The sequence below is a fragment of the Cibotium barometz genome, chromosome 12 (assembly GCF_041138505.1).
Source record: "Cibotium barometz isolate CiBa-2024 chromosome 12, ASM4113850v1, whole genome shotgun sequence".
Taxonomy (NCBI): domain Eukaryota; kingdom Viridiplantae; phylum Streptophyta; class Polypodiopsida; order Cyatheales; family Cibotiaceae; genus Cibotium; species Cibotium barometz.
Window position 1 is genome coordinate 18,051,655 of NC_141057.1, and position 22,108 is coordinate 18,073,762.

The window sequence follows — 22,108 nt, forward strand, 5'->3', positions numbered from 1 at the left end:
GGATAGACATATAGCATGTCTGGAAGATACCGATACAAAACCACTAAAGTGTCAAGTTTGACCAGATGGTGACACGTGGGCATACATGCATGTACATGTGCATGCATGCATTTGTATGTGTGTGAGACCTTAAAGTTATGCATTAACGGGGTTCAAATAGAGTATGAGGTGATATAGAATTTGATGGAGCAAGAATGTAATGGATTTGCCATGGATTTCGTCACATATATATATATATATCTGTGACCATAAGTTCATTAACCTCCATCTCCACGTGTGGCCAGTCAATGACACTAAATCCTTCTCTTGTTGTTCTTTCCAAAAACTATCGCATAACTTACTGTCCTTGCTTATGGATGTTGTCCCTGTTGGGCATACAGGTTCGGGACTATCAAAGCAACGGTTGTGCCTAACCAACTGAACTTCAAGTATTTCCTTCACGAAGTTCTTACCGCTCTGGTCTTCAAGACACGATTCACCAACGTACGCTTATACTACCCAGCATGCTTCAGGAACTTACATTGCATGTTAGAATAACCCTTATGCTTACACACACGAGCTGGCACCTTCAGCACTGCTTCACAACACGATATCCATTCAGTCTTGTTCTGTCTAGTCTCACACATCCACACTTTTCTATATAAACCAATTTGCACAGAGGACAGTTTTTGATACAGATATTTATGAAAGTTTGGAAGTGCTATGAAGGTTGCTTGCCGGAGCACATTTGGTTTAAGCAGCAACTAACCCAGCCTAAGGGTTGTTTCAGCAAGCCTCATGCTTGATTCTTCTTCCTTTGAGGACGCCTTAGCTGCACTCACCCTGTCTTGCATGTCTATGGGGCCTGTGGTTGTAGACACACCAGCCGGCGCTTGCCATGCCAACTTTAACGATTATGTCAGAAAAAAAAATATTGTTCAAATCAAATAGTCAATAGTAATCACCCGAATTAAGCGGTTTGGGCGCGTGTAATTGATTAATCAACAAAGTTAGTCAGACAAAAGCTATATTGAGTCTTATGGATATATTATGGGGTTTGATTACCTTCGATCTTAGGGACTCATTCTCCGCTAGAAGCAAGTTCTCCTGAAGGTAATCACCAATCGAAAACCCATTTTAAACTCTTTATTACGTGTGTTTTTATCATATTTCAAAATAAATTCGTAAAATATCAGACGTGTGAATCCTTCTCGTAGCCTTTATAAGAAAAAAAATGCATCAAACACGCACCTTTGTACGCAAATCTTCAACTGTGTCTGTCCACTTGAAAAAATAAGTTTTGTATTTAGTTAGCATACCTATCGACTACCTGAATCAAAGTATTGACAATCACCTTTCTTTGTCTCACACGAGATAAGCCAGTTTGAAGTTTGTTTTCAAGTTTTTGCAAGTCTCTAATCTGCAATCTGTCTAGATTTGCACCTGACATATTTCTTTAGAAACAGAGAAAACATTAAGAGACAGCTCCAATTTGACTCAACAACTGTATATACACTGTACACCTACTTCAGATCATGAGATGCGACACAAGCTACCATGACACGCTTTGAGGTTATATTTGGCACAACAGTATTTTCAATGCAGGAAAAGTGTTCATACCTATGCATTTCTTCTAGGACTTCTAGTTGCTCTTTCATTCGGGCAGCCTTATGTATCCAATACTAACAACACAACATCAATTACTATGAAAAGAAACAATAATGGTATGCTAGGATCCATAGCATAAGAATGAATATAGGTGCGTGCAATGTACGAAGGAGGCATTGGAAAATAAAGTAAAGGACAATTCAACAAGTCCAGCAATAACGAAACTCACACACGTCCTAAAGAAAAATAAGCAGCCAAGAAGAAGAATACGAAACTCACACACGTCCTGGCTGAGCTAGCCACCAAAAGAGAAGCAAAAACGTTATTAGCGGTCTTACCAATTGTAATTTTAAGTTTGAAGACAAAGTCAATACCTGTTGTCCTTCTTGGCTCATTGGGAAAAATACATTTACTAAAAAACGTTCGAAAAAGTCTTCTCTTCAATGACATTCAACTTCACACATACTACCCCCCCCCCCAAAAAAAAAAAAAAACCAAAGAGTTCTTCTCTTCAATAACATGCAATTGCACATATACTACCCATGAAAAGATGTTTAGAAAAGTCTTCTCTTCAATGGCATACAACTTCACACATACTTTAAGACACTACATATGCACTCAATATAATCTTATGTCTTAGCCGTCGGAACTTTTCACACTTAGACGTCGATCCTTAGTCGCCCACAGCACATGGGTGACGAGATTGGCCTAATTTGAGGAGGATGGGAGGAGAAGGAGGCATAAAATAAAGTAGAATGGAGGCATCTCACGTTTAAGCATATGTTCATTATCATTGGGCCAAATTTTTTTCCAAAGAGCGGATTTAGATTCTTGAAATCAAACAATATCCTTTTTCTTTATAAAAATATTTTGTGCATGTTGCCAAGATTGTCTAATGAGCTGTGTTTTCTTTTCTTTTCATGAAACTTACAATTTTTTTAACTACAAGAAACTTCTCATCAAGAAAGTGTGAAGTTCTAGGTAGGGTTGGTATGTGAGAGTGACACCTGAAAGATAACCAACAATAGAGCCTAGGAAGGCCTTATATAGTGGGGGCCTAGCCAGAAGCACAACCTCCAGATTGAGGGCTTTCTCTTTTAATTATCTTTAACTCAAGTAATGGGAGGGGTGCATCGATTAAAAACAACATGCTAGTGTACAAAGTTAGAGAAAAAATTGATTTCCTTTGTGATTATATGAGGTATTACTTGATCCCAGTATGCAAGTAGTTTGAATGACATTATGTGTACACATGTTGGCACACATTCCTTCTCTAGATACATCATATATACCATATACATCCCATCTCTAATAAGGCCCTTGGCCCCCTCTATCCTCGAACCTTATGGTTGGAAACACAAGATCAAGGAAGCAGGGACTCTCGACCATGTTTGCGACTGCCTGTCACGTGTGTGCTTCATGTGTGCTCAATCTTTAACATGGTATCAGAGCATGGTAGAGCCGTTCCTTCTCTAGCTACCATGTTGATATCATATCCCATATATGATGAAAGGGTTAAAAATACACTTATTATAAAGGGTTAAATAAGCCCATGGCCCCATTAACCCTCCAGCTTTATGGTGGTATGCATGGTGTGACGAGGCAAGGAGGGCCCCAATCAGTCTACAGCTATGTGTCTGCATGTGTGCTTTTTGTGTGCACTCAATCTTTTACATGGTATCAAATCTTGGTTGTGCCTCACTCTCTATCATCATCGTCAAGCACCTTCCTTGTGCTCAAGCTGTAGGATGGACAAGCCAAGACTCTGAGCCTTTGAGCCTACTATGGGCCCTTGAGCCAAGTTATAGAGCCAAGGCAAGTATTCGTCACCTTTGATCCCACACATCCACAAACGTATGAGCCAAGCTATTTGGTTGATATGTCGCCACTATCGTAGTGTGAACGTGGAGCAAAGTTAGATGGTGGGGGGTGTTGGAAATCGTTCCTTCTCTAACTGACATGTGGATATCGTATATCTCATATATGATGAAAGGGTCAAACAATACCCTTAGTATAAAGGGCTAATTAAGCCCATGGCACCCTTAACACATATATGATGAAAGGGTAAAAAATAACCATAGTATAAAGGGCTAATTAGGCCCATGTCCCCCTTTACCCTACACCTTCATGGTGGTGTGCATGGGTTTCAAGAGCCCCCCTCATGTGTCTCGGCTGCTATCCATGTGTGTCTACTATATGTGTTCTCAATCTCTTATGGTACACTACTTATGAGCATCAATAACTCTTCTAGTTAGCTATTTTTACCCTTTTTTGGAGCTCTTGGCGAGCTCATTTAGCACTTCTTGAGCAACAACCCCCCCCTTTCAACTAGCTAGTTTCACCTCTATGTGTGAGATACCTTAGTGGCTGCCTTGAAAGCATCTATTATATGTACACATGCGTTTATGTATGTATCCATATATCTATGCAAATTTGAATACGTATGTATGTATGTATACATACATAGTTTATATGCACACAAACATTTGTACATATTTATATATTGATATGATGTATGTATATGTATATTTGTATGTGTGTTTGTATTCATAAATACATACATCTGTAGATATATATCTACCTACATGCCTATGTACATATGTATGTATACATATATGTGTGTATATATGTGTATTTACACACACACACATATGTGTGTATATATCTGTATTTACACACACACATACACACATCAAAAAGTTTGGGATAATACCAAATTGGCATTATATAATCCAATCTATGTCAAAACGTGTGCTATATCACAACTTTACCTATACATTATTTTTTGGAAATTTACCTCAGGTAAAATAATTATAATTCATTACCATATTCTTTAATCTTTATATCTAAATACCATTCTCTCTTGATTTTTTTTGTTTAGATAATAAGAATCCTTAGCTAGCTAGATGATCAATGCAAACATTTCTTACATGAAAACCCTCTTAATCTTATTTAAAAGCTAAGTCCTTTGAGCTTTCACCTCAAGGTCGTTACTAACTAGCAAGATGCCACGCTTAATACCCTCAATCTTCACACAAAACCTTATTCAGTGTGATTTCCTCTGGGTCAAATTATATGGCGGTTCCTCTTCTTATAGAACTTATGCTTGTGTAAAAAGTTATGTAATATGTTATTGCTAACCATATGTCAAAATTCTGACCAGATATCAAAATTTTGAAATGGAGAGTCAATTGTAGAAGATAACTCTCTTGGAGGTCCTTATAATTGAGGAGAAGACACATGAATCAACAAAAAAGATTATGAGCTTAGTCTTCTTCTCCTTCACTTTTACTATCTAGACATTGGAGTTTAACCATAGACTTGTGAAAGAAGTACCTAATCAAATAATCTGACCAACTAATTCAGTTGGATCAAAACACTTTGTGGTTTGGTTGAGGTTGGTTGAACTAGACCCTGTTCACCTGATTAAGCTACATATAGAGCCACTCCACATTCCCAATAAGCATTCACCTTTTCAAATTTGTATTTATAGCAATCTAGTGAATCTCTCTTAAAAATTAAATACATTATTATGCCATACCATATTTATATTTTAAATACTTCCAAACCTTGTTGAAAATCCCTAATTTTCCTATGTAGTTATGATTAGAAACTAGATCGATGCATCTCCTGATAGGAACTTTTATCACTTGCTATCTAAATACTTCAAATAAAAAAAATAAAATAAAAAAAGAGACAAGTTTATATATTTCTCGTACACACCACATCAAGCTACATGCCCAGGTGAATCTATCAGATGTAAGAGAAATCTCAAATAATTGTTCAAAACAATAATCATTCCTTACATTATGCTAGTCTACATTGCTGAGGATGATATGTGTAAAGGTTGAAATAGGATACAATGTGCGGTATATACAAGTGAACACTCACAACAAGTAGAGTCTTTTATAGCATAAAACTTTAAAACTTAAATTGTACTATAAAAGAGATAGAGAATAATAATGTATTAGTGATAAATGGATGGCAAATCCCCATCACCATGTGCTTTAGTGAGGAGATCTTTGATGGCATATCTGAAATTGCTAAGATGGAGGTTTTATACTAGTAGAACCCAGGAAGTGAAGTAATAACTATGAAACTTTGTGGAAAAATAACTTGATACATGTTTATCTATATAGGCTTGTATAGGTGCAATGGCCATGACATGACCATGTAGGTCCATGGACGTTGTCAGTCCGAGCATCCATGTCGTGGATGTTGGAGGTATAAATCTCACATGGATAGTGGATAGTGGAGACTATCCACATGTTGTGGATGTTGGAGGTATAAATCTCACATGGATAGTGGAGACTATATGATTGGAAAAGGAATGTCAGTTATTCCTGACTGATTAGGTTGTGTAGAAGATAAAAGAGTATATATAATCTAAAGGGACCCCTCCTATCTTCAACTCCCCTAAGCTTTTCTTTGTGGAAGACTAGAGAGTTGGTTAGAACCCCAACTTAGCATGCTAATTGGGGTGCTAGAATCTCTAGAAAGTATGCTAATGGGGACAAATGTTGGTCTTTCACTATATCCATAGTTAGTGTGTAAACCGTGATACAACATGAACGGTGTGAAAACACTTGGATACATCATGAGTGGTTTATAAACCATGATGGTATTTCAGAGCCCCAATTCATAGTCCTAGTCTAGTTCCGTTCATTCTTGATTGGACGAGGGTATTAGAGGTGAAAATATCGCACGGGTAGTTAGGATGTCAAGATGGTAAAAGAGATTCCATGTAGTTCCACATGCAAAGGTAGTGTGGAAAATGAAAGGGGTAAGTATACTCCAAAGAGACCCCTCCTATCTTTAACTTCCCCAAAGCTTGTCTTTTGTGAAACAATAAGGGGCTAGCTATGCAAAGTGGGATGATACTTTATCATGATAGAGCCTCTATACGTCCATGTAGATGTGTATGCTTCTAGGGGGCTAACCACACTCGGCAACCATACTCGTTATGATGGGGGGGTGATACAATCATGAGTTAACCCATGCTTGGAAAATACAAAATGTGGATGGAGCATTAACATCCAAAAAAGGTGTCCTTAAAGGACTTATATTATGTCACTTCAATAATAACAATTCTTTACAATATGTGTTTCTTTCTTTTCTGGAAAGATAATTACTTGCAATATGGGTTTATTGGTTTTGTGGAAGGTCATTGTTTCTTCCTTAAGGATCATTATCTAGTTAGATGAGAATTGTAAACAATTCTCTTAATTCTCTTTATAAAATAAGTTCCTTGATCCTTTACATCAAGTATAGAAAGATGTCACACATAATACCCTAAGTTTTCTGACACAAATCCTTTTAACATGTAAATTCATTATGATTTTCTTTGGAATAAAGACAACATTTATGGTGAAACAAACCAACAAAACCACAAGAAAAAGAAAAGACAAAAGATAAAATCCATATAAACATGCCGCCTTTTTCTCCACCAATTGTGTCACCAATTATTCTACAATCTACACCACATGTTGAAGCATCTATGATAAGAAGGTGTTGAGGTACACAAAACTAATAATGACACAACCAGTGTCCAATATCATCAAGATTAGATGAGATCAATGTACCACCTATTCATGTGGATACCTAATCGACAAAACCAACACACAAGGTAAGCATACAATATCTACAGTTGCGTACAAATCATCTTTCCAAGTGCTGCTATGACAACTGCAAAATTGGTGAACATGTTTATGTAAGGTCTTGTGATAAAATGTGTAGAGGCATAAAAGGATATAGAATATGAGGTGAGACACAAGGCATACATCATACACTTAGTAGTGTGGCCATTGTGGTATGCTTCCAGAGGGCTCACGATTATGTGTCTCCTCTCCACCACCCAAAAATTAAAAGATAAGGCTCCTTATCCTTTGCAAGCCTAAACCCCGATCACACGGGGAAGAGAAAGCAACCTACAAGCTATGATACTAATGTGATGCATACGCCATGGTCCCCGACTGCGCAGACACTCTTAGACTATGCGGATTAGAGACATAGGGCTTGGAGTCACTACCCATCTATAAAGTAAGAATGAGAGATCTCTCCATCCCTACCAGGATATATGTAGGGGCCTTCTTGTCCACATTCACCCGGATACCACGATACTCTGACCCGGATGTCTCACCCTTAAACCTTGGACTCGCTCATCACCTGCTCTCTAGAATGTGATCTCGTAGTCGTGCTTGCGACCATGTACATGCTACACGCTACGTGACATTACCTCCCCCTTAAGAAGATTTTTCTTCCACAAAAACAAAATCTAGATAGTTATTTGTAAGCGTACTCAAGTTCTCCCATATGGACGAATCCTCCTCTCTATCCTTCCACTTAACAAGTGCCTCTCATCAATACATAGTATGCCTCATCTTTCATTATCTAAATCCCAAGTCTCGTTTCCATATAGTGCATCCATCTCCTCATCCATAGCTTTCTCCCAAGACACATTTCCAACATCCTCATCAATGCATGTGGGCTCTACAACCTGCACAACCTTTGCCATGTATGCATAGTGATGTGCCACACAACCATCATAGGTAAACCTTTACACAGGATTCTTCACTCTCCCAGATCTTCGCAACTTTGCATTCATGGCTTCCATAGCCTTCTTTACACAAGGTGTTCTCATAGCTGGTATCCCAAGCTCCTCATCAAGGCTCATCTTTGAGCCACTAGACTCTCCATCAACATGAGAATGCCCTGCAAAAATGTCAGGCATACTAAGGGGATCAACCACTTTCTCTTTTCTTTTACGTGATATATTAATCACATTTGCAGCACTGGTATTATGACGTAGCCTGCCACTCCATGGTCTATCAACTCAACCACAAGATGAGGACTCTCTTGGTCCACTCAAAGACTATGATTGCTGACTTGTATTCTGTGCAGCCACATTTCCACTCACATCAGTCCCAACAGCTTTTTTTTCAGTAGCATACTAGCTGCTCATCTCATCAAAGACAACATCCCTACTTACCCTCAACTCACGTCGTGTAGCAGGGTTATAACACCTGTATCCCTTTTGCTTAAGAGAGTATCCAATAAATACACATTTTTTTGCTTTTGGATCGAGCTTAGTTCTCAGTTCATTTGGAACATGCACATATGCAATGCATCCAAAGGCTTCATTCTCTGCACATTCACATGTCCAATTCTTTTATGCCAAATGTCTGTGTCTGCAACAATTTGTGAACCACTTGCAAACATCGTAGCACTCACTTCAAGCATGTTTACATTCAATGTAAACATTCTGCCCACTCTGTTGCCTTTTGCAACCAACCTGCACTTGTCTTTAAAGTTTTCAACATAACAACTATCAGGGTTAAACTGAACCTGCAAACCCTGCTCAATCATCTGGCCAACTGAAACCAGATTCTTTGTTACGTTCGGAACATGAAGAACATCTGCAAGGTACTTCACTTTGCCATCCTGCATAGACAATGACACATCTCCAACATGGGCAATTGGATGAGCAATGTCATCCCCTATTTCCACAAAACCTGGTCTTTCAAGGTTTTTCATCTCCTTGAACCACTCCCCATGACTTGTCATGTGGTTCGAAGCACCTGAATCAACGTATCATACATCATCTTTTTGTGCTGCTTCAACATTTTCAGACATGGCATTCACGACATGCTGCATAACAAACAACCTTTCATTATTCTCATTGTTTCTGCTTTAGGATGAATAGTTGTTTTGCTGCAATTTTTCATTTTTCATGTCACCCTACTTCTTATAACAATCTGCCTGCACATGTCCAGGCTTACCACAATAAAAGCATCCACGTGTATCATTATGCTGCCTTTGCCAATTTCCACGACCTCTTTGACTCCCCTTGCCTCTGAATTGGCCTCTTCCACTTGCGTGTTGTTGTTGTTGTTGTAAATCTGGGAGACAGTTGTTGTTGCTGCTGTGCTGGCCATAATTCTGATTACCTGTTCGGCCACCTCCTTGACCACATCCACGGCCTCCTCTACCTCGTCCTCTTACTGAACTTGTGTAGAAGGCCTATTGCTCTGAACTGTTTTTGTTTTGTGAAGACAGTTGGTCTTCACCCAAGCTCTTCTCTTCTATTATCAACATAGATACCAAATTTGTGAAATTAGGAATGTTTTCTTGAGTCTGAATAGACATCTTGAACGTCTTGTATTGTGGCCCGAGACCACGTAGATAGACTTCCACCTTGTCATCATCATCTACTGAAACACCAATAGATGCAAGGGATTCCACAATACCCTTTATCTTCAATGCATAGTCATTCACACACATACTCTTTTTCTCCACAGTATGAAGTTCATTCTTCAATTGTATCTTTCGTGTCTTGGTATTTATTTCATAGAGTTTTACCAAGGTGTCCCACGCCTCCTTGGGGGACTTGGCATCCTGAATGTACCCAATCATGGTGTCTTGTATACTGATGGAGAGCCAATACATAACTTTTCTTGCTTTTTGGTTCCAATTCTTGAACTCTTTCACATTTGCAGCAGCCGGATTGATCTCTAGTATCTCTGGTGCTCACCTTCTATGTAGTCCCAATAACACTTTCCCATCAGGAAATTCGTCAATGTGAACCTCCAAGCATGGAAGTTGTTCCTTTCAAGTTTCTCAGCAACAATCTGGTTTATGCCATCATTTGACATCTTGCCAAAAACAGCGCTTTGGTTTGTCTGGCTGCACAAACAATTGTATTTTCTGTAACGGTACTGTACTACACTCAAATGTCATAACCAGTGACCTCAATGTGCATACATACATCCAATGGCAACTGTTGACCTCCTTGCAGCACACACAGTGTCTGCACAACCAATCTGTCTTCTTGCAGTTCTTAAAATAGAGTTCTGCAGAGAATCGATGACTTACCCGCAGTGCTCAAAATCGCCTGCTTTCTGAACAATAGAGGTCGTAACGTGCCCGAAACGCATTTTCGGCCCGAAAAATTCCAATATAGTTGCCTTATAGCTTTACTCCCACGAAGAAAGCTCCTCAATTAGAGATCGTTTGCCGGTGCCTCCCGTAGAGCTCGGGACAAGGGTGTAGTCGTCGCCAACACAAATAGGGAAGAGTAGTTGAAGATCTTACCCTCATACCGCTTCATGTGCTTCTCTTACTTGCAGCTCAACCCTTTGCATGAACCAGGCTCTGATATCATGAAAAGATACAGGGGAGAAGAGAGCTTGAGCTCTTGCAAGCACACACACACTCACAAAATCCTAAAAGAGAGCACACAAGGTGAGAAGAGGCTGAAAATCTTCTTCTTCTTCACTCAACACTCAACACACCATATACAAAGATAAGAGTACACACAATATGAAAGGTACTCAACCAAATATATACTAGGATTCTCTATAGTGTGAACTCAACTAAATACATACTAGGGTTCTCTATAGTGTGAACTCAACTAAATGAGCTCGCGCTATAACTATGCCAGTCTCTAGAATGGCTGTCACACAGCCTATCATCCCACTGGCCGCATATCACCCATGATCTCACCAACCATGCCAGTGATGTAAGTGTGGGGCCTATCCCCACAGGCGGGTCATCAGTGTCCATTGGAAGCACTCAGCTCATTGGAAGCACTTGCACTAATGGTGTACTAGTATGGAGTTTAAAAGAATGTCTTATACAACATAGCGTTTCTTTGAAAGCCAACAAAACGTGTTTTCTTTGAGATGCAACAACTTATAAAAACTATGCTGCAGGTTGCAAACAACACCTAATATAGTTGCAACTACATTAATGAGCATGATAGGGATGCAAGGGATACATCAAAACAAGAGTAAAAAATAAAAAGATAAAATATATTTATGCAACATTATTAAGATCGATTGTTAAGTGCTCTAATTCTACACATACCCCTTCTTAAGATTCATTATTAAGATACCCTACTACCACACCTGACCCTTATGAAGTAATAAGTGCCAAACCTCCCAATAGATCTTACATAATAACTAGAGAAATTGATTGAGGGCATAGAGAATTGCCTAACATTATGACATGTGAATTAAAAGATACATAAGAATCGGGTGGGATACTATAGTGCACATTAACATACTCACAAGGCATATCCTAGATTGTAATCAAAATATGCACAAAGATGTGGTAAAGAATTTGGAATTCCTTGCAAAACAAAAACAATTTAAAAAAGCTTAAAGATGTATCTCAAGAGAAAGCCGTAGAAAAATAATTGGATCAAGAAAAGTTATGATGGGCTAGAATCAAAGTAGGAGATAAAGGCTTGGTTATGGAGGGATTACAAACTTGATTAACAAAAACAAAAAACACATTTCAAACCTTGTATCAAAAAATGCTCCCAAAATACTTTCTATATTTGACCATTTGAATGATATTTAGAAAGGCTTAAGCCCTTTTTATGTAAGCTTAAAACTTAACCGAATTACAATATTGAACTAGAGAGTAAGGTAGGTAATCTTCACTTTCAACTTTCCAACATGAAAGTGTGCTCATTTCTACCAATCCTATTGTTTACCTAAATAAATGTGTACTCTCACTTCATGTAGACATTTTGGGCTAATCTTCTCCAACACTTTAATACTTCACATCTAAAGCAAAAATCAATATTAGAAGAGGTGCACAATGTGCCATTTAAACATGATGCATTTAAAGTGAAACAAAAAGACAAATGTGTAAAGCACAAAATAATATTATAAGGTGTGCACACTTACTTTCCGTTTTAACTTGATGTGCACACTTACTTTCCATTTTAGCTTGATGTGCACGCTTAAAAGTTGTGCAACTTATTTTCCATTTGAAATTGATGATAAAGGTCTAAAGCACAAAATAAATTATAAGATGCGCACACTTATTTGCCATTTGAACAACAAAAAAATCCAAGTAAAAAAACTTACAAAGGATAGAAATGCCTTGTGTTTTATGTTGTCTATAATGAGAATAGAAACGACTATCCAAAAGTAGAAACTAGAAGATTTGTAAAAAGAAATGACTACCCAAAAGTAGCAACTATATAACTTTTAGAAAGAAGTCCAAAGAAAACTTGTAAGGTTGCACAAGGCCAAACCAACTCACATGAGATGAAAGACAAGATTAAAATGGCAAAGAATTCAACAAGAGAAATGAAGAATCAATTGCACAATTGAAAAAAAAAGGATTGAGAAATGAAAAGTCAACTACACAGCAAACTAAATAAGCTTGGGTATAAAAGTACTCCCTAGATCCTAAGATCATAGAGCTAAGATTACACAAAGGGAAAGGGAATTACCTAATAAGGACCACTTAAGAATATTGTATACAAATGTAAAGTAAGCATGGGAAGAGATAGAGATAGTGAAAACAATACTACTCAAAAGCCAGAAACAAGTGCTTAGTAACTCAAATGACAAGCTATATGCTGCAAAGAAGGAGATAAATAAGGTGGACATTGATCTTACATAAGCATAAATGAAGGCAAATCAAGCCAAAGATAAAGTTGTGATTAGCACATAGAGAATCACAAGGAACTCCTAGCAACAATACATGAAGGGAACATGCTATCTTCCAATTCCTCTATAGGCATGAGCAGCAAGTGACTATTTTACAATAAGATCAACTCAAACTAAGACCACCAGCATAATAAGGTGATAATATCATAGAGAAAGTCATTGTAGGGCTTGTTGATAGGTCTCCTTGTTAAAACATGTCCTTATTTATTTCTATACGAACCCTCTCTCTTATTGAATTTTCACCTTAGGACATATAGTCCTCATTAGGAGAGAACATTAAGAGGTGTGAGGGCCCTATTATATATTTATCTTTCATGCTTACATACACCTCTCTAATGCTACATCCATGAGAGCTTACATACACCTCTCTAATGCTACATCCATGAGAGCATATTCTATTATAGTTATACAGATCTTTTGTCCTCACATACATCCATGAGAGTGCCATACTCTATTATAGTTATATCTATCTTTCATCCTCACATATACCTCTCTAATGCTACATCCATGAGCGCACACTAAGAGGTGTGAAGACCCTTTTATAATTATATCTATCTTTCATGCTTACATATACCTCGCTAATTCTATATCCATGTGTGCATGCTCTATTATAATTATATATGTCTTTCATGTTCACGTATATACCTATAATGCTACATCCATGATACACCGTATAGTACTTAATGTATGCCTCTCCATGCTACATCCATGTACTCATACCCTCTACACTCTATACTAAATTTTAAATATTGGTGTAGAGTGCTACAAAATTCTATCATATTTAATATGATGGGTAGATAATGTTCAAGGTTCATTTGTCCAATCTACTACTTCCAACACCAACCTCTCCACACTAGCTTCCCTTCAAAAGTTAAAACAAAGTTTTGATAATTCAAAACACAAGGGTGGCTTGAAGCTTTTGAAACCCATCAAAACTTACTACTCCACAATATCTCATGATGTCATCCTATGGGTTTTCTTACTTTATATCATAAAATATATGCTCATTTAGAAAATCTTGTATGAAATGTAGTTTAGGAATTTTCTATGAAACATATACCCATGAATCACATGTCAAGAGGATCAAGAAATATGCATATTATTTGATTCTACCAACACCTCCCCCTGACCATAAAGATGAAACATAATAATAGAAAGAGAGAGAGATAGCTTACCTATCTTGTTAAAATTGTTTTCTAAATTAAATACTTCTTTCATATCACCTTCCTAACCAAGATGAGGCCTATAATGTTCATGTAAGTTAAAATATTAGCAACTATTATTTCTCTCCCCCTCATCACTATTCACCTACTAACCCTCCATTTTCCCTCTAACTCTCTCTCCTCCTCATCACTATTAGCAACTACTATTTCTCTCCCCCTCATCACTATTCACCTACTAACCCTCCATTTTCCCTCTAACTCTCTCTCCTCCTCACTATTATTGATTGTGCCACCTACTTGTTACTATTCACCAAGCTACTAAACTTCTAGATCAAGAGGACTTGGTGGAAATATAATGATTTGTAAAGGTCGAGCTGGAGACATGCCGAAATTAGCAACAGTTCAAGAGCTCTAAAAACCAATAGAGGTAACAAGAAGTTATGCTAACTACAAGTTCGTATGAGGATGAGATAATGGTCCATATTGGTAATCCATTAGTAAATCCTAAGTTAAGGCTCAATGCCTTGCTAAAAATAAGATCCTTTTATCACACCACAAGGCAAACACACACTTTTATCTAGTAGAAACCTTGAATGTCATACAGTTCTAGATATGATTGACATAACATATTTAAGTTGAAAAGGCTCAGGGGGTGCACTACTAAGAAACCCTATGAAGCACGTGCATTCGGTTATTTAAACAACCCCTTATCTACAAATTTTTCATGAATAAAATGACCCCTTTTCTTTATAGACTTACTAGTTTTTACGTAAAATCAAATAAAAAACCCTTCTGTAAATGAATTTATGTAATTTTACCTTACATTTGTCAGTTAAAAAATCTATTCATTTGAAGTCACGTGCTATACTTACATATTTTTAGGTGAACCCCCCGAGGTAAAAGACACCTTAAGGGAGTATGTTGTGGCAAGCATTAAATTTTGCCAACATATAAATAGTCGTATATTACAACAACTTATAGTTTGACAAGAATAAATGTCTAGAGTAATCAGGTTGTATTAATACCATCAACTACACTCCTCAAACCTCCATACATGCACCACACTTTTAAAGATATAAATAAGATAGGATTCTAGATAGCACTTCCATATTTAAAATAAACCCCTTTCACACTGCAAAAGCACATAAACTACTACTACTCACACACTCTTAATCACATGTCTTTCAAACAATAGGTAGACTCCTATGCACAAGAGGGTATGCATGAGGCAGGGAGCATGTTAACCATATCCCAAGGGTTTAAAGTTACTCTTTGCTAAAAATGAGAGAAAGTAATAAGAGCTATATGTAATGATAATATGGTCAAATTTAATCTTTATGAGAATCTAGCCATGTCCAACATATCCATGTAATGGTAGTATAAATAAATCTAATCTTTATGAAAAGCTAGCCATGTCCAAAAACTACATTTAGTTGACTTTTGAGTTTTGGGTACCCAAGTGTGAGTAAGGCATAGTATTGGGGGTATCCAAACACGAATAGGAGCCACTTATATACTAGTAATTTTATCATCATACAAGAACACAAATCCCATTTGTGTTAATTATGAGTTTTAATTATGATTTTATGATATATGCTTACTATGTGGCATAAAATCATGATTAAAACTTGTTATATATCCCTTTGATATAAACTAGTTATATCTCCATCTTACCCTTTCTACTCATAGTTTAAGGAAGAGTTCAATGTGACTTATTGTGGGTGTCTTACCTTGCTCTCAAGTTTGAGCGTAATCCTACAAATCTACTCCTTCACACTTTAAGAAAGAGTTTAATGTGACTTAATGTGGAGACATTACCCTTCCTAGAACTCTACTCATTCAATGTTTAAGGAAGTGTTTAATGTGATTTATCATGGGAAATTAACCTTTCTCTCAAGTTTGAGCCTCTTAAAATGTGTAAGCTTAATTAGGTGTTGAAGCACCACTCTGCTGCAATCTGTCTTCCAAGTTGTGACCATCCATAGCTATGTACTCCATGATAAAAAGGAGGTAGTAACTCAATCTTCTCAACATGCACCAAGAATAGCATACCTCTACTCTAAACTCACTCCTCTCAACATGCACCAAGAATAGTATGCTTACTTTGAACTCTTTTGACTATTAGATAACAAATATTTTCTAATCTAATATACTCATATTAAAGTTAAAAACTCATAAAACATAGTAATCACTTTGTGTATATAAGTAACGTTTTGTGTACCTTAGTATTTGATGTCATAACATTTCCACTCTTTATGCTTGAGCACATTTCATATCTTTCAAATATCTTTTGCATCCTGTCAAAGAAAAGTTGTTAAATAATCTCTCTCTCTCTCTCTCTCTCTCTCTCCACATAGATATAGGTATACTTTAATATAAACTACTCTAGTTTAGACCACATATTTCCTATCCTTTCCATTGACTCGTTTAGGGGGAACATGCATGGAAGAAAAAGGCACATTGCTATTTTGTTAATATTCTAAAGGACTTCAACTTTGTACCTTGATATCCATTTCTATATTAATTAAGGAGCTTTAGTTTTCATTATACCCTATATCGGATGATTCAAGGAGTTAATACCACATCCATGGGACATTAGTACTATTGGAATTTGCTCCCTTACTCGATTATATATAGATGCTATTTCATTATAAGTGGTTGATTATAAATGGATAGAGTTTGGCAAGCTTGCATTCTCAATGTAGAGCCTTGAGACATGTCACAACTTGGTTTTTTGAGACATAGGATGGTAGCACCAAACAATGTGAGAACATAGAGAGTTATTTGCTATTAATAGCTTTTTTGAGATATAGGATGGTAGAACTCGTCAGTAAGTAGCTAGAGTGGTATTTCTGCTTTTAGCTTGTACATATGTAACAAAGCATCTTAGTACATAGAGTGAGTATTTTTAATTAATGAACTTACATTACATATACATAGAAGAGGATTTTTAATTAATCAACTTACATTGCATATAGATGGAAGAGTGAATAAAACAAGTAGCTCTTAAATGCAATTAGTTTACCTAAATTTATAGGTAGAGGTTTTCATTTTAAAATTCATGCATGTCTATGTACAAAGGGAGTGGTAAAATTTTGTGTTTAAAAAGGGAAAGGTATAAAATACATATATTTGAAGCTCATGCTTACATGAACATGTTATATTAAAAAGGAAAATGTGTAAAAGTAGGTTTCTTTTAAGTTCATGCTTTTATGCACATGTTATACTGAAAAGCAAACGGAAAAGTAATGTACTTAAAATACAACTAAGTAGGTAAATAGAGCACTATTATTTGGAAAACATATCTTAATATGATCTTAATTAGATTTTTTTTATTTTCAAGGCTTCATATATTTCAAGTCTTAAGTATTTTAAGTACATGCTTGCATGCACATGTCATATTAAAAAGTAAACCCAAAAGAAATGTCCCAAACATACAACTAATTAGGTAATGGTAATGGAGCACTGTTACATATATTATTATCATCTTTATTAAATTTATTTTTATCTTTAAATATTGAGTCTTGATTACATAGGCACATTTTGATAGGTATGGCCAAACCATTTTGATAGGGTTGTAAACCATATGCAAGTAAAATCCCAAATCAATAGCTTAAGAGGATGCACACATAAGATACAAAAACAAGAAAATTATAGCTAGGCTAAAGTTAACATGCTCTTTTATTGAGTATTTACTAGTGTTTGAGAGATGAAGGCTTCACCCTCAAGAGGCATTGAGTTTGGTCAAATGGAGATGCCTCTCAGTTCAAAGCCAAGAAACCCTTCTATATTTTGCGTGATATGTTGGGATCACATGCTTGTAGAGCTGACATGGAACATCTTTAGCTCTGGTCATGGCAAAGGTGAGCACAACGGAGCTTGGGAAATTTTCAAGAGAGATTTGACACATGAGTAGTTGAAGGTCAAAGGACCTACATTACAATGTGTAGTAGTAGATAAATTTTCTTGTAGGCTAATATTTGTCATGAATATCTTTCTTGAGCTACCCATCCAATCATAGGGATATTTTGCGTGTCTACTAGGAGATCAAGTAAGAAGATGTGGATAGGAATAGAAAGTAGAACTATGAAGCTATCCCAAAGTCATTCTCCCGACATTATGTTCATGGGCATTCACCACATGATAGCCTTTCACTGGTATCAAGACATCTATCATGCAATTGTAATGCATGTACGTAAGGGTCATGGAGAAGATGAATCAATAAAAAACACATGCCAAGATGGGACTATCACATGTTGCTTCCTACAAATGATGTAAATAGTGATGAAGAGGGCATAGAAGGGTCGTTGTATGCTAGTCATCATGAAACACTATCTAATGCACTTTTCCTAGGAGATAATCTTACAATCAATGTCAAGAAAAATAATGTATGCCATGGGGTTTGAAATATGTAAGGTTATTGGGTTTCATTTTCTTTCATACCTTGGTCCAATCACAAATGTGAAATTTTACATCATATATAGAACAACCACAAGGCTAGTATTATTACTACAAAACCTTGCACAATTACTACCAAAGCTAGCTCTATTACTACAAAAGCTAGCTCTACTATTGCCAAATCTAGCTATATTACTACCAAAGCTAGCTCTCCTAGTAGTACCAGTGCTAGTATAGCACAACATATGGCACAAAAAATAGTTGTACATTCTTGTGAAAATTAAAAAACCAATTTCATTTCATTATATTCTCAAGAGTGCAACCCCTTCTCATGCAATACAATGGATAGTATCACAAGACTATCAAAATTATTTTGTATTATGTCATCACACCACTTAAAGTCTTTTTACTGCTCATGGCGTGCATTCATAGTGGTGACATACTTTGTATAACTAGTTAGTTAGAAATTAAACATTTTTTCCAAGCTTTGTAGGTTCAAAATCTTCGTCCATTACGTGAGCCTACTCCTTTTGCTCTCTTTGGCTTAATTTTTCATTTCCTAATCTCACGCAATGTTCCTCATTTCCTAATCTCCATCATATACTCATGAAATGTAGGCTCTAGGCAGTTTTCTTTAACTATACCAACCACATCATCATGTTGTACCCTACTAGTAATCTTATCAATTGCATTTTCAACTACCTCATGAGCATCTTTGCTGTACTCAAATGGTAAAGGACTAGAAGCATCATAGTCCTAGAGACACAATTGAAAGTACTGCTAGTAGTGCCATTATTACACTAGCATTGCTACCACTAACACTACCTAGCATTATTAGCACTAATTGCAACTACTAGTAGTATTAAACACCACAAGTAGTGCTCTAATAGTGTGCAACAATAGAAGCACTAAGGCTACGAGGATCTTAGTCATTGTTACTAGAAATGCTTAAAATCAATAGTAGATATTCTTAATATCATTTCTAGGGGTGCTTTACTACCACTACTACCATTAAATTAGTCATACATAATATTTTATTATTCATTATGCTGGCAGTGCTTTACTAGCACTACTAACATTAAGTCAATCAACACTACTACAACTACTTAATTCTAGTAGGCTTTACTAGCAGTACTAGCATTAGGTCAATCATGTATGATTCATTTCTTTAGTTTGATATCATTGGAGGCTAAACTCTTGCAAAGGCTTGTTATCCTAACCTTCAAATTCAGCTCTGAGCTCTTGAGTCTCTATGCTCTGTTTTGTCTAAAAACTAAAGCAAACATACACATATAGTATTCCACACATGCATATGTCCTTTCTTAAGGATTCATTAAATCAAAGGCACCTTCATAATTTTGGCCTCCATCGATAATTATGCAAATGCAGCTATCAAATATGTATAGGTATAGACGCAATGTGTAGATGCACATCTTTCCAGCATACATACAAGAGTGCTACTGTACTTTGGGTATTAGTCCTATGCCTAAAAATTGTCAAAGCTACCTATGCCTAAAAATGATCAAAGCTACTTACCACAATTTGAAATGTACTATGAGTAGTTGTGATTCTTGTGGTTCAAAGATCATGGCAGCATGTCCACTTGACCACACTGATAACACAAAACGAATTTCTATAGAACTATTTAAATTAGTAATGGAGACAGGAAGTGACAAAAATGACAATAAGAAAAAAATAAAGGACCTGACATTCAAGGAGATACATTGCAACAGGCTACTTTAGTTGTTAAAGACACCTTCAAAAATTCATTATGCACAACTTGGTCTATAGATGGTATGCTGAACAATTCAAAAAGTTCATTCTAAGGTTTCCTCAAGATGTGGTGGGGTTAATAGTGGACTTCCTTGAAAATTATTCATTCAAGCACCACAACATATCACAAGTACAACAATGTTTTTTAGCAACACATTTGAAAGGAAAATATTGGGGATTTTCAGGATGTTAAGCAACGATTTATTCCTACTCCGTAGCGTTTTTCCGTTGTTGAGTAGCGCTTTTTGCAACGAAAATTTGTTGCACAATAGCAACGTGTATAGCAGCAAAAAAACGCTGCTATACTGTAAAAATATCTCGCTTCTTTTGCCGCCACATAGTTTTATATTTTAAATACAATAAACTTGTACTCATAGTTTTTTTACAGGTTTATACCTTATCTTTAACTTCTACCTCTTCTACCCTTTCCTCTTCAAGCTCAAGCAAGGTATGTTTAATCTTTTCATTTATCTCCTATGCAAACAAGCTTTCCATGAAAGCCTTCTTATGAGTATTTCCTTTCTCTTTCCTCTCTTTTAAGTTTTTCTTTTCTTCTATTTTCCTTCTTATTGAAGCTTAACCATTACGAGTGTTTTTCCTTCTTCTTTTCCCTTAATTAAGATCTCACCATTAAAGCTTCATATAGCAAGAGATCTTGATTTTTCTTAATACTTTTTTTTCTTGATTTAGTTTAATTTTTTAGGTTTTCAACACATACAAGCCTCACAAGAAATCTCTTTCTTGTATGTTTCTTCTTTCATGATTTTACATGTTTTTAGGGTTTGTAAATTTTAGGGCTTTTAAGATTAGGGTTTTTTATTAATATTTTGGTTTGATTTTGTAGGGTTCAACACATACAAGCTTCAGAAAGTAAGAGATCTCTTTCTTGTATGTTTCTTCTCTTATTCTTTTACATTATAGGGTTTGTAAGTTTAGGGTTTTAAGATTAGGGTTTATTATTTTATCCATTATCCATGCTCCATGCATGCTGATAGCTTCCAATGAATGCCGGTAGCTACCTAGGCATGCCGACCGCTTCCAATGCATACCGGTAGCTACCTAAGCATGCCGATAGCTTCCTATGCATGCCTGCCGGTAGCTACCTACGTATGCTAATAGCATTCTATGCATGCTGGTAGCAACCTAGGCATGCCGTTAGCTTCCAATGCATGTCAATACCTACCTAGGCATGTCAGTAGTTTCCAACGCATGCCAGTAGCTTCCTATGCATGCATGTTGGTAGCCTACCCATGCTCGTAGCATTCTATGCATGTTGGTAGCTTCCAATGCATGCTGGTAGCTACCTAGGCATGCCGATAGCTTCCAATGCATGTCGGTAGCTACCTAGACATGCCGATAGCTTAGCTTCCTAGGCATGCCGATAGCTTCCTACTAGTAGGCATGCCGGTAGCAACCTAGGCATGCTAGTAGCTTCCTATACATCCGGCACTTCCAATGCATGCTTTCTATAAAACTATTTAAATTAGTGATGGAGACAGGAAGTGACAAAAATGACAATAAGAAGAAAACAAAGGACCTAACATTCAAGGAGATGTAATGCAATGAGCTACTTTAGTTGTTAAAGACACCTTCAAAAATTCATTATGCACAACTTTGTCTATACATGGTATGCTGAACAATTCAAATAGTTCATTCTAAGGTTTCCTCAAGATGTGGTGGTGTTAATAGTAGACTTTCCTGAAAATTATTCATTCAAAC

At 36.6% G+C, this 22,108-nt stretch overlaps 1 protein-coding gene and 1 long non-coding RNA gene across 3 annotated transcripts in view; one reads left to right on the top strand and one right to left on the bottom strand.

The window, feature by feature from the left end:
- Window positions 1-22,108, top strand: part of LOC147633145 (agamous-like MADS-box protein AGL11) — a 339,941-nt gene that overhangs the window by 212,761 nt on the left and 105,072 nt on the right. The gene's annotated exons all lie outside the window — the stretch shown is intronic.
- LOC147633146 (uncharacterized) lies at window positions 1,298-16,518 on the bottom strand. The gene is made up of 3 exons (XR_015267046.1): window positions 16,440-16,518; window positions 1,600-1,661; window positions 1,298-1,433 (listed from the first exon to the last, which is right to left on the bottom strand). It is a non-coding gene; the product is annotated as an uncharacterized LOC147633146 (long non-coding RNA).